Here is an 18,172-nt window from a genome sequence, read left to right as displayed (position 1 = left end):
ATTTTCTATGAATTCTGATATATTTTTACCACGCGTATTCAAAACCAAATCGAGAAAGCTTCTTTTAGATATGAAAATCGAACTAATTTCAGATAAGAATTCTTGAGCATCCTCTTCACCTACTCTAGCGTTGAAGTCACCACCTATTATTAAGGGGATCCCTGCATATTTTTTTAATTATTTCATCGATTAATGGTTGAAGCAATTGTAAAGCAATATTTATATCATAACGTGGTTTAATGTACAATGAACCTAAAATAAAATTAAAATTATTAATACAATAAAAGTTAAAAATCCACAAATTTGTTTTGCTTATTTCGCAACTTTTTGCTAAATTTTTTTTAGCAAAACCACCACTAGCTCTACCAATGGACTTATCCCTTGTTGCTGGGGGTGTCAGCGCATCATAGTTACAACAAGGTTGACCAGGTTTCATAGACAGATATGATCTGCGAGTCAGCAATTTTTGGTTCATTAAAAAGATTTGCAATACCGTGTACATTCCAAAATGTTATTTAAAGCTTAAAAAGATTGTATGTAGATGCTGTATTTCGTGATGTTGATGGAGCGTCATCTGTAGTTGTTATTAATGTTTTGTATTCGTTCTTTAGTTTTTTGCCATATGGTTGTGTTGATCTAGCTCATTCATGATGCTTAATAAGTTAAGATTAAGGTTTTCAAGTTTGTTTCCATACATAGATTGGAGAGTAGTAGTCGCCTCCTTATTGCCACACTTTAGGATTCCATTTTTGCTCCACTTGCATCACTTGTTTCCAATGCGTATTCTATCATCTCCAACGATAAATTCTCGTTGCACTTAAAATTTTCTGGTGTTATCGCAAACACTTAACACTTTCCATTTTCAATCACAACTCGACATTTGGACAATACGTCAACACCGATAATAACGTCATATGATACCAATCTTCGACCACTAGCATTTCGCAATTGTACTTTTGTTCATTAATAGTTATTGCCAACTTATCTGTCTTTTTGGAACACAAATTTTCACCGCCGTTCAAAGTTTTAACACATTTTATTAGTTTGCACTTCAATATAATGGCTATATTACGCTTAATTATAGACACGCCACTGCCTGAATCGATCAACGCGTTATATAAGATATTGTTTATACATATATGTTTAATTATAATACCAAGGTTTTCAATCGTATTTACTGGATTTCGTTTATTACACGTTTTTGTGTTATGGTTTCCTGAACATATTGAACAACGCAGTTTTCGTTGCAGTTTTGAACAATTTTTCGAAATATGCCCATACTCCCGACAATTATAACAAACCGGTCCCCTTTTTACCACACGCGTTACACTGGAGTCACTGCTATTTTTATTCGGCATATATTGATTATCATTGTAACGTAGTGTTGGTCTTCGTACGCTTACACTACTGTTCTGTAACGATCGCACAAAATCTGAGCAATTTTTAAATTACATAGCAGATAATGTCTTCCGCAACTCATCGTCATACAACCCGATGGTCACATATCTTATGACCACCTGATCTTCGAATTGCCCGCGGCGTCCAATAGTAATACGCAACAACGCTTTCATTTTTCCTCCGCTGATTGCTCATTAACTGCATATGCATATCAGCAGCATTTAATACACACGGAAAATCATTTATGAAAGCGACCACAAATTCACCCCAGATTCGAAATACTGGTTGAGAATCGATCCACAATTTTGCGGCACCTTTCATTTTTCCTCTTATGGCAAATAGAACAATATGGTCATTTCACTGGTATGCATTCTTTAATTGCTCAACACTGTGAACAAACTTTACTGATGTGACGTCATCACTGCTGTTGTCGAATGACGGCAAAGCATCTATGATTTCTCGTATGTAACAGTAGTTACTCGCACTCTGCATTGCCATAGCAACTTTCGACTTCATATTTGTTTCATACTGCATACGCAAATTGGTTTGATCTTGTTTGTTCTGCATATACGATGCATATTCTGCTGACGTAGCAGCTACAGTTATGTTCGGCGCGACTAAAACATTACTGGCGCCAACGTAGACACATTAGGTATATTCATTACATGTGATACTTGCAGAGACTACATTGTGCTTGTCGATGCACACGCATATTTGTTCATGTATTGATTCAGTACAGTCATTAAAGGAAAAGAAACACTTACTGTATCTGTTGCTGTTGTACTTTGACTTGTTGCATGTAGAGCAGTATTCGACACAAAATACTTGTTCGCATTTAATTCCGGCATCGACGTCGCCACCGCATTGATAGACTGTATTAATGACTCCAATGTCAGCTTGAGACGCAATACGTCTGCGGAAATTTATCACCAAATTTCCTGCTACATAAGAGAAATATCTGAAATAGTTTTAAGAAATTTTGAATTTAGTAAATCTTATTAAAACAATTAAATGCATCAACTTACCAAAACAACCCACCCCGTATGTGCATAGCTGCAACATATTTAACAACATATTAAGCAGTTATAAACCGTTTCATGGGTCCGTGCTGTAAGACAAAATTGCTTTTACTATAGTCTTGGCACTTTTATTTGGAACTGGAATAGTTACCAAATATTTTATTAAATCACATACTAATGTGATTGCATACTCATTGCCGTTCTCCGTTTTTGGGAGTGAACCAACCAATGTGTTTTTGGGAGTAACACAGTGTCGAATGGAGACATAGGCGTTTGCACTTCTGTTAAAGGCATTTTTGTATGTCTAGTTGTCTTGGCCAGTTGACAATTTAGACATTTTTTTACGTATTTTGTAATGATTTTTGTCATATTTTTCCAGTAGAATCTTTGCTTTATTTTAGGTAATGTTCTGGTGATTCCAGTATGACCTCCTTCTGCTGGATCATCATGATATTGTTGAAGAATATCTTCAATTGCCGACTTTATATTTTCGTTTATGTTGGTCACCCATGGTAATAGCGCTATTTTAACATTTTTTAATTTTTTGTTGCACATTTCTTTAAAAGAATTTAGCGATAAAGATCCTTTCGCATTTATGTTTGATTATTAATGCACCGGCGCGTTGATCAAGCCATTGGAATAACAGATCTAGATCTAAATTTCCATTAGTGATTAAATCGTCAAAATATATGTGTTTTAAAATTCTTTTCCCATGCTTCAAGAAACAATTGCGGGATGGTAATTTTAATTTACACATTTTTTAACGTCGTTACTACTAACGACTTGATAAACTTTGGGCTTATCATTATTTTGATATGTCGGTCTTATTAAATTTGTGTCTGCGCAGACTTTTTGCGTATTCTTCCTTGTTTCAGCTCTTGTTGTGACTTTTAGCAAAGCTGTATTTGAATTATTTTGTTTCTTCAATTCATTGATTGTTATCCGAGACAAATCATCGGCTACTGTATTTTGTTTCCCCCTGAGAAAATATACTGTAAACTCTACAGTATTCTTTTAAATCAAGTCGCATTCTTGTTTGGAGTTTGGATTTTTCATTGAGAACTGATAAGAAAGTGGTCTATGGTCTGGTTTAACTAATAAAGGTGCTCCGTATATATAAGGTCTAAAGTAGTTGATTGCCCAGTAAATTGCTGTTAACTCTTGTTCTGTAGTGGATTTCTTACGTTCTCCCTTAGTGAAAGTTTTTGATACAAAGGCGACTAGTAGTTGCTTTCCATCGTACTCTTGGCTGAGTACAGTACCACAAGCATGCTTGCTAGCATCGATGGTAATACAAAATGATTTGCTGAAATCGGGGTATTGAAGTAATGTTGCTTGCATTAATGCATTTTTCAAATACTGGAATGAATTTTCACATTTCTTTGACCATTAGAATTGAACATTCTTTTTACAAAGTTTGGTTAAATGACGTGAATGTATTATAACAGACCCACATCAATGCTTAGAAAATATTATGACACATTCAAGTGTGTCATATCGACATGTGCAGAATAGTTGCACAGAAAAGAAAAGTGTCAAATAGCAATTGCATACTTGCTATGACCAAATATTCTACTTGCATTACCGTGGTTCTTCCGTGTGCAATCGCATTAAATATTACATTAGTTAGAACCCATGTATAAAATAATTTGTGCATTAGCACTTTTTAAAATAAAATAAAATAATGTATTGTTTATCTTTGTTTACATTTGAATTTAATGTTGCGCTGCACAGAACAATTCATTACCATAGGCTTGAATATCTCGACTATTATTTCTCTGGTTGTTTCGCTGATTGCTGTTATTGCCACGGCCTCTACGACGGCTGTAGTTTCCACGATAGGTACTTCTGTTATTTAACCGCGTATAGTATAATTACGTCCGGTCTTCCATGGATTTCTGTACAACAGTTGACGTATTTTGATATAGCATCATTTAGTGAGTTGAATGTGCCTGCTTCCATTATGGTTTTCAACCGGTCAGTTTTTAGTCATCGAAGATATGACTTCCTTTCGACTAAACGTTTCTGCATTGTCCGCATCTACGCCATTATCTATTTATGCGCCCTCAAGGGCTTGACATAGGTTATTAATTTCAGCCGCATATTGACTGACCTTTTTGCCTCGTTGTTAAATGTTCATCAACTTGGCTTTTATAACGTCGATTGATTCTTCTTTGACGGACAGGGATAATTTTGTTATAATCCCCTGTATATGGTAGTTTCTTCATCCATCAGCCTGTATAGTATGGGTAATTCATTGAAAAATTTCAGATAATTTTATTCAATAAAAATCGAAATGGGTCATAGTTTAATCAATTAATATAATTTAATTTTGGTATATAAATTTTAGAATATATTTATGATATTAATAAGTTTTATTGGTATATATGTGGTATTATTACTGTAGTAATATTATAGTTTAATTATTGTTGTAATTTTAACTTATTATAATTAAAGTATAAGATTATAATGAAAAGTTATTAATATAGTTTCGCGTCTTTTATGGCTTCTTTATCCGTCGTTTTCCGATTAGCAAGCACGTCGTCTTTCTTGCTTGTTCCGCACACAACTCGCAACTACTTATTTAATGTAGATCAGCTGTTAATTCACAAGTAGGGGCAGAGTTGCATTTTCGTAATTCTTATCCCACATTCGGCCAATCCTGATAGACATTCGTCTCGAATGACTCCGTTTCGCTATCATCTTCTTCGTATGTGCTCCAAGGTTTCATATATTCGGAGCAAGTGGTTGTGTTCTTCGGTCCTTCGTTTATACCAATCTTGGTGACATCGTAAGTATCGTTAGGCTTTGTATTTATTACCTCGTATGGACCTAAGTATTTTGGCTTTAGTTTGAGACCTGTGCCAAATTGAGTCCGTTTAATTGCTACCATATCGCCTTTTCTGTATTTGACGGCTGGTTTACGTCGAGAGTTAAAATCTTTACGGTTTTCTGCTTGCACTTTCAGGATTTGCGCCTTAGCTGCTACTCTTAGCTCTGTTCGTTCATTTTCGAAAGTAGATACAATTTCTTTATCGAGTAACTCTTTAATTCTGATGTCTCCGATGGTACGCATTTGTACTCCAAACATTAACTGAAACGGCGTTGTGTTGATACTTCGACAAAATGTTGAGTTTATCACTTGTTGGACATGATCTACGTGCCGGTACCACTTACTTGGATCGTCAGAGCTCAGCTTTGAAATTACTGCTATTATGATACTATTTAAACGCTCGACTTGACCATTTACTCTTGGTAAGCCGGTAACACCTAAAACATGCTGAATATTTTGTTGTTCACAGTATTGACGAAATTCTCCGGAACTGTATGTTGGGCCTCTGTCGGAAATAATGCGATAAGGATTTCCAAATGTCGTACTTTGAAGCTTGAGTTTTTGCAGAACTTCTTGAGTTGTTGTTGACTTCGTCGGATATAGCCAACAGAATTTTGTGAATGCGTCGATGACTGCAAAAATGTGTTTATACTGCTTACTGGTACCTTCAAGTGGACCAAGGTGATCAACGTGGTAGGTGTGAAGTGGGGTTTCTTCTTTTGGAAGCGGATGTAACAATCCATCCTGCTTGCCACGTTTAAGATTGACAATGATGCATTGAATACAATTTGAGATGTGATTCTGTATTTTTTCTTCTAGTTTTGGAATGTAGTAATCTTTTTCAATTATTTCTTTGGTTTTGCGCACAGCAAAATGACCTCGTTCATGTGCTTTTCTGATGATTTCTCGCTGCATATTCCTTGGGATCACAAGAAGTTCGTCGTTATTAATTATCTTGAATAATACGTCTCGTTTCAAGAAAAAGTTTTTATACGTCATTTCCTTTTCGAGCATTTCTCGAATTATATTTAACTCTTCGTCTTGCATTTGGCATTTTTGCACCCTTCTTAGTAAATCATCTTCTATGGATAAAACAGCATATCGGCTAAGAGCGTCTACATGTTTCATATGCGACCCGCTTCGATGTTCAACTTCGTAATCATATTCTTGTAATAGGAGCACCCATCGAGCAACTCGTGTACAAAGATCTCTTTTTTCAAGCGTTTTAGTGAAAGAGTTACAGTCCGTAACAATTTTAAAATGTATGCCTAGTAAGTATACACGAAATTTCTTAATTGCTTCAATAACAGCTAGAATTTCAAGCTCGTAACTGGAGTATTTTCGTTCGGCATCTGTAGTCTTTTTACTCATGTAATATACTGGATGTAGTTGTCCATCTTCGGGAAGCTTTTGTAGCAAAATGGCTCCATAGCCATTTGCAGATGCGTCTGTATGAACCTCGGTGTTGTATTTTGGATTGAAAATACTTAACACAGGCTGTCCGCTTAGCATTTTCTTAATTGTATTAAATGATGTAACAGTGTCGTTATTGATCTCAAACTTTTTATCTCTTTTCCACAAGTCATTAAGCGGTTTAACAGTCAAAGAAAAGTTTGGCACAAAATTTCTGAAGTATCCGGCTAGACCGAGAAAGCTTTCAAGTTGTTTAAGATTTTGCGGCATTTTGTATCTTATAAGCGCTTCAATTTTTGATGATGATGGTGAGATCGTTTGATTTTCGATCACATGACTCAGAAATTCAACTCGTTTCTTTAGAAAGTGACATTTTTTGAAGTTTATTTCAAGCCCGTAGTCTTTGCATATATTAAAAACCATTTCAAGATTATTATATGCTTCTTCTTCATTGCTTGCTGGAATGATAATGTCGTCTATGTAAGGTAAAGCAATGCCTCGTCGTGCCAAGTCTCTAAAAATAGCATTTACATGTCGTTGAAAAACGCCAGGTGAATTTGATAATCCAAAAGGAACTTTCAGAAATTGATACTGTCCATTATGGGTTACAAATGAAGTGTACTTTCGACTTGATTCCGCAATGTCAACGTGGAAAAATCCATTCTTCAAATCGATTGTGCTGAATATTTTCGCGTCTTGTAATCGATCTGACTGATCTTCAATAAGTGGCAATGGGAATCTATCTTTAAATATAACTTTGTTGATTTTTCTATAATCGATGCATAACCTTGGTGTTCCATCGCGCTTTCGCACCAACACCACAGGGCTGCTAAACTCAGAGTCAGAAACTTCGATAATGCCATTTTTAAGCCACTGATCCACCTGCTTGTCGACAATACAGCGTTCACTTATAGGTAATCTATGCGGTCTTGAAGCTATAGCGTTTTCGTCTTTAAGCACAATTGTCATTTGTACATTTGTTGTTTTACATTTTTTAGGTTTATAATCATTGATAAGTTTATACACTTTCTCCTTAATTAGCATGCTTGCTGATTCTTCTATATCAAACATTACATCTGTGTGGCATTCTACGTCAATTCTCATCAAATTTTGTGCTACGTCGCTTTTATCATTTTCGTAATGTTGTTGCTTTTTAATAAAAACACCAGTAGAATTAATTTTGATTTCGGCTTTGTAACAAATATCTTCACCAATTATGATGGGAATGTCAATGCAATTTGTTGGCACCACGTAAAAGGTTAGTTTAAAGTCTTGATTATCGATGACACACTCAACGTTTATTTTTCCGTACGGTTTTATTTTGTTTTCACCTTTATTTTGTTCAAAACCTACTAGATAAATATTTGACTTCAAAAGTTCTACATTTTTCAAACACTCATAAATATCACGTGTAACCAAATTAAATTTGCTTCCGGTGTCGAATAATGCGATCGTATTTTTGTTTTGAACTTTTATGTCTTTTTTCATAATATCTTTAGTTTCTTGTACATATCTTAGATTTGCTTCTTTTTGCTTATTCGTGGGACAATTTCTTGCAATATGACCGAATTCGTTACATGCAAAACATTTTGCACCTTTGTTTTTATTTATGCACTCTGAGGATTTATGTTCATTCTCACCACAATTGTAACACTTTATTTTATTTGTATTTCTCTCATTTTGTCTTGTTTTTGTTATGTTAATAGTTTGTTTGTTCATATCGAAATGTTTAAAATCCTTAGTTGGTTTAGGTTCATTTCGCTCGCGTATTTTTCCGTAGTTTTTTAGTTTTTCTTTAAAATCTTTTATGTTCCGCAAACCGTATAGAATTGTTTTGTTTACACTTAAATCATTTATACCGTCAATAACATATTGAATGAGCGATTCATTATCAATATTACCTCGATTTGCAATGTTTTTCATTTCATAAAAGTATTCTTGAATTTCTTCACCTTTTTTCAATTTTCTTTCGTTTAATTGTTTATGTATGTGTGCACTATTAACTGCCGTTTTAAATTCGTCAAGTAGAACATTTTTGAGTTGCTTCCAACTATGTAGGTTTCTTTCACTCTGCACGAATAATTTTGCTGTACCTTTAAGTGCTTTTTTCGCAAATACAAGTTTTTGCAAGTCGTCTAATTGCATCACCGATGCCACGTCTTCAAATTCGTTAACCCATTCTTCGATTGGAATACCGTCTTCTTTTCCAGTAAATATTTTAATTGTGTCTTCAATGTCTTTGAAATTCATTGAAAAGCGCGACACAGTAGATTCGTCGTCATGAAATTTTTTACGTTGCATTTCGTTACTATTTACTCTTTCTGTTGTATGTGTTGTCGCTACCAGTGCCTCTTGTATAGTTGTATTTGATTCTATGCTTTTCTCGTCTTCTTCCATTTCGTCTTGTTCGTCGCTCTCGTCTCTTTTGTTTAGTAAATGTATTCTGCTTTTATGCAAACTTAAAAAAATATGCTGTTGCAAATTGTCAACCTTAAACTGCAAAGATAACAAACTACAAATGGCAACTAATTCGTCTCGCGTTAGGAATTTATCAATGTAGGCAAGCTTTTCGATATATCTTTTATCACTTTCACCGTATTCGAAGCCCGAAAATTCCCGAAGCCGTTGCCGGTTGCCTCTGTCGCCTGCATCTTCAAACACAAACTTATGCAGTGCTCTTATTATTTCAGCTCTGCTTGTTTTTAAGTTCTTGGAAATTTTAGTAAAATTGTTTAAGTAAGCCATTTCAGGAATTTCACAATTCACTATTTTGCTCTTGAATTCAAAAAGTTGAGTTGAGCCCCCAAAATGTGGTATTATTACTGTAGTAATATTATAGTTTTATTATTGTTGTAATTTTAACTTATTATAATTAAAGTATAAGATTATAATGAAAAGTTATTAATATAGTTTCGCGTCTTTTATGGCTTCTTTATCCGTCGTTTTCCGATTAGCAAGCACGTCGTCTTTCTTGCTTGTTCCGCACACAACACGCAACTACTTATTTGATGTAGATCAGCTGTTAACTTACAAGTAGGGGCAGAGTTGCATTTTCGTTATTCTTATCCCACATATATATGTGTATATTTTTTTTTTAAATTTTTTTTTAAATTTCTTATTCTAATTGCATTCAGTTACATTTTCGAATATATTACCTTAGTTGTGGTAGGAATCCTACCTGTTACGCTAATTATATTGTGATGACCCGTCCTTTCAAAGGAAAATTGTTTTCTGTGATACAGTTTGAGGTTTTTTTATTATTCAATATATATTTGCTGTCACGCAGTTTCTGACTCTACGACACAAATGCTTTCAATCCAAACTGCTTTGGAACTTTTTGGTCACATCCAGATTAATAGGGAACCACAAAAATAAATATAGAAGCTCGGAACAGTTATTGCAGTTGGTGATTGGGGATTATTTCGAAAGTAAACACTTTGGTTTCACAAGATTATTAAAAATTTATTAATTGTTGTATCCAAATTTGTAATTTTTAGTTATTTTACTTTACTTTAGCAATATATATATTAGTTCATTACAAATTGTTTTCACAAACTTTTTTAAATTCGTGTTATTTTATTTCTTTTTCACTTATTTTCTGTTACTTTTTGTTATAATTTGGCTCACTCGCTTCTAGATCAACACCAATCAACGCGTTCCAAACAACTTATTTCTTCAGGTCTTGCACACCCATTGGTCCTGACTCTGACTTCTTTTAGGCATTCAGCTTTACTTCAGTCCAGACAGTAGGGGCACGACTTCTATATTTAGCCTATCTTTGAGTGACTCATAACAAAGTTAATATAACATTTATATAAATAAAACTTTAACGTGAACTTTGCTAAAGGGCCCATTAGACAGCAACGTTCGTTGTCAACGCGCGCTTGCCATTACACAAACAATTTTTTAAAAATTTTTAAAACACGCCCAAGATAAAACAACAAATATACTAAAAAATCGCTCTCACAAGAGAATTTTTTTCTCCTACTTTTCTCCTACTTTGTGAAATGCGAAATTTGTTTGTGTAATAGTAACATTTGAAATTTTAAGAAATGTGTTGACGAAAATCAAAACATTTTGATATTTCTTCAAACATGCTCGTGTTTTTGCATATACAGTCGGATTTGGTCGGCATGCAAAATTTTATTTATTTTGAGAAATGGAAGCGTAAACATCGTTTAAATGCACGCATGATTTGTCGTTAGGATGCGATGCTTTGCAAATATGAATGAATTTAATTTTAAATATTTGTATTTTCTACCTAGGTAAAATTTTTTAATTTCCAAAACATTTTATTAAGAAGAATTAAAATATTAATAACCTTGGGCTAAAAAAAAATAACCAAACATTAAATTACAATAAAAATTTTGTTTTAAATATTAATTGCATTGTGCACCTACGGAAAATTTGTTATTAAAAAATACCAAAAAAAAAAATTAAATTATATAAAATATAATATATATAAAAATAAATATATAAATTGAAATCATAAAAATAAATATAAATATATAAATTAAAATTATAAATTAAATGTAAAACATTATTTTTCGTAAGGAAATTACGCATAGCAGCCGCTGTCGACACTTCAGCGATTGCTTTAATACTGATGAGTGAACAAATTTTGCATTGTTTGCTGGAGGCGTGCTTAAAAAATTGTTGGTAAATTTAATGTGTAATGGAGAGAGAAGACTTCGTGTGTTTGTCAACGCGCGTTGATGTCTAAAGGCCACTTAAGACCCAAGACTAATAACTTCTACTCTGTTTTTATATAAAAGCTGGTACCCTACAATAATATACATATTATAAATCTTAAAGATAAGCAGTAAATCAAATATTCAGAATGATATAACTTAATGTCTATAAGGTAAGATTGAAGTCTTAATTTTTTTGGCAGGTCATGAATGCACCTAATATATAAAGGAATTTTTATTTTTTGTGAATTGCACGAAATATGATGCAAAATATTTTCGCACTTATTTTAAACAAATCTATATAATGGAAATGGTAAAATTTTTTTAAAATTGTTATTAAGGCTCAGAAGGACCAGTTGATTTTAAGAAATATCTAAAACCAACTGTAATAATGTTTTTAATTTAATTTATTAAAATATGAATCTGATAATTAAAATAAGTTTTTTGATAATTATGATAATGATAATTAATGATAATTAAAGTGTTTTGCTTATTTTGTGTTCAAATAATTAAATACCCGTACATACAAAAATTATTTAATATTATATTTATATTTGTTTAATGTAAAATAAATAATATCAACATATACAAAAACTTATATGTAAAATAAAAAAAAATTGTAATAAAATATATATCTGAATTTATTGTATTATAAAATTAAGTTAACTATTATTGCACAAATATAATTTGAATGAAACAAAAATAAAATTATATAATTGTTAATTGTTAGACTATAATATAAATAAATTGTAATGCTAGTTGTACAATGTAAACATTGTTTATATATATATATAAAGAAATAAATAAAATAAAATGATTTAAAAATGAATAAATACTTTATAAACAAATTTTGTATTAATTATTTTTATTGTTAAATGAATGAATTAGTAGGCGTGTTTTGAATTTAATATCTAATAACCTCTTCCTCATCACATATACCAGTGCTAAAGCAGTCTAGACAAACATAATCATACATTTGATAGTTAACGTTTATGATCCTTGTCAGTAGATTCCAAAGAGATTGGCTCTTCATCCCCAAACTACTTAACATTTAAGTGCCACTTATTGCTTCAGTAGAAATTTCACCATTTTAAATGCACAAAAATATAGGGAACTCCCATATAAATTGATGTAGAAGTCCGAATATAAAAACATCGCCGTTCTACCATACAAACAGCGAAATTAATTAATAAAACTAAAGAACGTATCTGAGATCATTTTCCCTTACTAAAGTGTGTGACAACACTCGTTGCAAGCTTCTACTGTGTGATAACATCCAAGGAACGATTTTGTTAATATTTAAGGAAAGAATTTTATGTAACCTAATAATTAGTTTGGAGCAAACAGTTGAATGAACTACTTTATAATCTTGGGAAATAATCGTAAATTCAATAAATTTTAAATTAACTTAAATATTTGAATTTTTTATAAATTCTTTAGATTTAAAAAAACAGATTTTTAGATTTCAGTGATTTAAATTTTCTCAATTTTACTATTAATATCAATGACTGATTGAAGTGGTGAACGAAAGTTAACGATTTCATTGAACTCCAATTGTCCATAACATCAGCTGATATTTTAATTTAATTAAAAACAAGAAACGAATATGTAGCAACGAAATGAAGCTCATGTACATACGTAAGGGAATATTAAATTGTCATAAACGATACATTTCTGCGGAATCTATTGTTTTTTAACTCTTTCAATTTATGTGGTGGATTGATGGACGTGAACTTTGTGACAATTGTAAAACATGTGTTTAAAGCTATAAGTACACTGAGTGAATGATGATTAAATAAAGTTTCCTGGAATACAAGAAGATACCAAAGGACTGTTCTAGACTTTTCAGTTCTAGGCTGACAGTCATGTCAGTCACCGGAATATTTGAATTACCTACTAAAGAAATATATGCATATTCATTTGTGTTTACTTTCATAGTCGACTAAAAGTGCGAAATGTTTCACAATAGAAAATGATTTTTTACTGGATGTCCAACTTGTAAGTCATGTACACATTTAACTATTTAAAATATCACTTCTTGGTGTCTGGGATATGGTCATGAATGAACTATGTATGTTTCATAATTTTAGAATATGTTCGAAACTTTGAAAACTGAGAATACGTGTTAAGTTTAAGATTGCAGATGGTGGCTATTATTTAGTCATTTTCAGAGTCGGTGGAGTTTTAATATAGCTCTTATTAAAATTAGCTATTTCCCTAGATCTTTATGCTCCATGTCAGTAGATTCCCTAAGTCTTTAAAATCTATTTTTATAGAAACACCTGCTAATAAAAAAAATAGTTACACAATATTAAATAAATACTTCAAATGTGTTATAATTATTTCTGTCATTAAGTAAATTGTTCTCTAGCAACTGAATCTCTAATTCAAATTTTTTTCTCTCTGGTCCTTTAAATATTCTATTCCCAAAAGTACTGCTTGTAAACTAATTACTTATGTATTTTTTAAATAAAATTTGGCAGTTAATGGCACTGGTACCACGAGAGGCTTTAATGCCGGTATTAATAAAATATTAATTTATTTTATTCCAATCTGGTTTTGTTTTTATAGAATACCTTATCCATTTCATTTTATTACAATGTCTCCATATTATTCATATTATATAATAATGAAACTTTCATTCCTTTCCTTTTCTGCTTTTTAATGAATTTGTAAATGGTACACATTCGATGCACATTCAAAATTCAAAATCAGCTGTCTAAAATATTTGGTGTGTTCAGTAAAAGTGTGAAAACGAATTTAGTTTAAAAACAGTAAATGGAGAGTTCAATCAGCGACTGTAAAACTGCGCAAAAATCAGTTGTTTGTATTATCTAAATAATATATATTAAATGCATAAATTTTATTGATTTCGCTTACTTAAGAACACATAAATTTTTTCCCTTCATTTCATACCATTTGCTTCAAATCACTGGTTTTGGCACAAGGAGTATGTTTAGTTACTACAAACGCGTCGAAATTTTAATAATTTTATGCAAATTTTATATGTAGCTTTCCCCAATAATCTTATATGACATTTATACTGCCCACAAATGACTCATTTCAAATCAGTAATTTGAAAGTGTTTACATTCGTTGTTCTTCGTTTGTAATATTGGATGAAGGTAAAATAGAAATTTAAACTGTACAATACGTATAAATTGAAAACCTATTTTTAGTTTCGATTAAGTACTTTTTCGTAAGTAGAAGTTCCAAAAAATGGTGCATATTTTTTAAGGCAATAGAACCACCAAATATTTTTTTATCATGTTTTGTAAATGTATTAGAAGCAGCTTTCTCAAATTGTCAAAATGTCATAAAAAGCCTTTATTTAGGGTATGTTTAATGTATTCATTTGCATTTGGAACGTATGTGGAATTTATTTGAAACTCGTTAGAACTCATATATACAAAATTAGCAAATGGAATTCATTTGCGTTCATGAGATTTTGTATGCTGAAGTAAGTTACATACTTCTCATTTGTGAATTTTGGCCCAAATTTGATTTGTTATCCATACATAAAGAGTTAAATTCCTTATATGGCGTTTACACTGAAAATAACTCATTTTGAATGAGCGATTTGAAAGTGTTTACTTTCGTTGTAATTCATTTGTTCTCATTTTGAACAGCTGATTTTTCAACTTGCATGTTGATTTGATTTTGGCCTGTGCCAAAAAAATGTTGCATGAAGGTTAAATATGCCTTCAAACCTTACAATATAAACTTAAAACATATTTTTAACTTCGATTAATTATTTTTGAGAAGTAAAAGTTCTAAAAAGAAGTGCATCGTTTTCAAGAAAATGCAACCACCAAACATTCTTTTACACTTTTTTGTAAATATGTCAAAAACAGCTTCTTCAAACTGTCAAAATGCCATGAAGAGCTTTCATTTAGGATATGGTCAATGCATTCCTTTGCATTTGGAACATATGTGGAATGCATTCGAACGTCTTTCATACCATTCGCTACTCATTTTCGATTTTTGACCAAAATGATCCATTTTCGGCCAATGTTAACGCCATATTAACTTAAAGAGTTAAAAAGCTTAAAAAAACTTCAATTTTTAATTGAAAACCGGTCAGCAATATGTTTTGAAATCGTTTGTTATATATGTTAAAAAGTAAAAAATGCTAGAAATGGAAGCTGAGTTAATTATGAAAACTAATGGCAACACTCTATAAGGTCCGAATTAAGATATTTGTTATAGAAAGGGTTAATTAAAATATTATATGGATATCACAAAATCCTCATAATACAAAAATAAAAAAGTTACTAGTATAATTACGGATATTATTCTTAGAAATTCTGGCGATTTGCTTTTATTTGTTGAAATAGAAATAGTTAATTTAGATTAGCATTTTGGGAAAGTGTTTAATATAAATTGTGAATTAATAAATACCATTTTTATGCAATCATAAATTAATTCGGAAATAAATTTTCGAACTACTTTTTACTTTTTAAATTTTGCATGTAAAATTCTTCTTTGTTTCACATATCTAAACTTTCAGAAATTTTATATCTTTTTAATTGTTTTCGTTCTTGAAAATGAGGCAAAATTAAGTTTATTCGATATATTTCGTGTATTAATCAATAAGACCTAAATGGATAGCTGTTGGCAATCCTAAATGAAGATTTTTTGACAGCCGGTTTATTTGCTTCAAAGAAGATATTCTCTGATTTGCTTGTTGCGCCTTTGCAATAAGAGAGTATCAGTAAATTGCAGTGCGTATGCTGGTTCTTAAGTCATTTTGTAAACATTCTTGTTTATTTATAAATTTTAATAATAATAATTATAATAAACTATTGATGTTGTGAAACTAAAAGTTTTGGTGTTATGTTCTTTAATTTTCATTAAAATAAATTAAACGAAAATTGTCTTCACGCAATGTTAGAAACAAATATAAAAAATGATTTGACAGTTGGTCTAACGGGACTAACGGGACTCTTGTCGATTAGGACACAAAGCCTAATAGTGTCTCACGAAACTGCGCTACTTCAAGTTGGGAAATTGGAAAACAGAATTGAGAACGTGTTTTTGTATGGTAAACTAAATCAGTTATCATTTTTGTGTTCTTTTATATATAAAAAAATGTTTTTACTTTATAGATTTTTAAAATAATTGGCATTAGTGTTTCACATTAAAAATATATTTATTATTGCCAATAAATAATGACTCCGTTGGACCTCAAATGCATAAACATAAAACACGCAGTAAAAATGGGGACAATAATCAAAATAGTTTGTCTCAAGTCAAAGACATTGATATTTCAATGATGGAATGCGATTTTGAATTTTATAAATGTTTCCTTCCAATTGTTGCAGTCGTCACCGTTTCAGCACTGGAGAATAAAAATGTGAGTAAATGTGAATTGCATATGTTATTCTTATAAGTAAACATTGGATGTTTCTATGCACAAGGTATGTCTTTGATTAACTGAGATGTCCTTGAAATGTGAAGCACTTCCAATTTGTTTAGTATCAGTTTTTATAATTTATTTTCGTATATTTTTATAATAGTTAATTTTTAGATCATATTAAAGAGTGCACATCAGCTAGCGTGTACGTGCGTTTTTTTTTTACCGCAAGTATGCAAGTTGACAATGCACACCTCTGTGCCATTTAATTTTGCTTTTTTCCTTCTAAGTAGCTACAAAAATCGGTTTTCAACTATAATTTGATTAGATACAAAGATACAAACATAAAACATTATGAAGTTAAAATAGGAATCCTTCTTTATTAAGAGTATTTTATTAAACAAATGATTATTATTTAAAGACATCAATGGATATAAACACCTTTCGTATATCGCCATTTGTTATAGTGGACCTCCACTGGATAAATAATTCAGATTTTATATTGAATGCAAATATGATGTGAGGTAGGTTTACGGTTTTCTCATGAAGAAACTTAATGTAAACATTCTGTCCTGATGAAACGGCGATTTTTAGTTTAGTTTAAGTTTAAGTTTAAGAAAATTCAAATTTCATATAATAATTTCATTACTTTTCTAATGTTTTTCAGTTGATTACGAAGAAAATAAATTAAAAATTGCTCCTCTGCAGTTACAATAGCCCAGGAATTCCCCAAAAACACAAATAAAGTATTATTGGAAAGAGTATGCCAATTTTCGATGTCAGGACATTTCACATGTCAAAACCACTGAATAATGAAAGATTGAAGATTTGTTAATATAAAATGATTCCTAATGAAAATTGACGATTGAAATTGTGATAATTAAATTACTGCAAACGTAATCAGATTATGGTTATAATTTAAATTTTATGATAAAGATGTCGGTTGTTTATAACTCCATTGTAATTATCAGTAACAAGTTGATGTGTAGCATATGCTATTAACTTGTATTTTATACTTATTAAAAATGATGTAACTCTGCAGACAAGCTGCTCTATATTGTTATCATATGCTGATGCTTTAAAGCAATGTGTAACTTTGATATACATTATGAAACCATACTATGATCAAAAAACAAATACTGAATTTAGTACTACGAATTTGTAAGTATAAATTAAATATTTTTAAAATTTTTTGTAATAATTTAAATTAGAAATATTAATATATTTCTTTCATCAACAGATTTCTCCATAAGTCTCATCTGCCGTGATATTTAAACATCCCAGTCTTAAAGAATGTTTATATGTATTCCTGTTTAAAAAATATTGTTATCTACTCACCAAGCAAGAGAAAACACACATTAGTTTATTGGAATAATTATTAAATTCAGCATAAGAAAATGATTGAATGCAACAACAACATGATCTTCAAAAAACAAAAACTTAAGCAAGTCATCAAAGCTAAG

General features: G+C 31.2%; 1 long non-coding RNA gene across 1 annotated transcript; it reads left to right on the top strand.

Annotated features, from left to right (window-relative positions):
• Positions 1-15,947: 15,947 nt before the first annotated feature.
• Positions 15,948-18,172, top strand: LOC119669443. Its single transcript, XR_005251600.1, has 5 exons — positions 15,948-16,397; positions 16,462-16,709; positions 17,377-17,714; positions 17,752-17,870; positions 17,950-18,172. It is a non-coding gene; the product is annotated as an uncharacterized LOC119669443 (long non-coding RNA).

This window comes from Teleopsis dalmanni, chromosome 1 (assembly GCF_002237135.1).
Source record: "Teleopsis dalmanni isolate 2A chromosome 1, ASM223713v2, whole genome shotgun sequence".
Classification (NCBI taxonomy): Eukaryota; Metazoa; Arthropoda; class Insecta; order Diptera; family Diopsidae; genus Teleopsis; species Teleopsis dalmanni.
The sequence above is the reverse complement of the archived record's forward strand: the minus strand, read 5'-3'. Positions and strand labels throughout refer to the sequence as shown.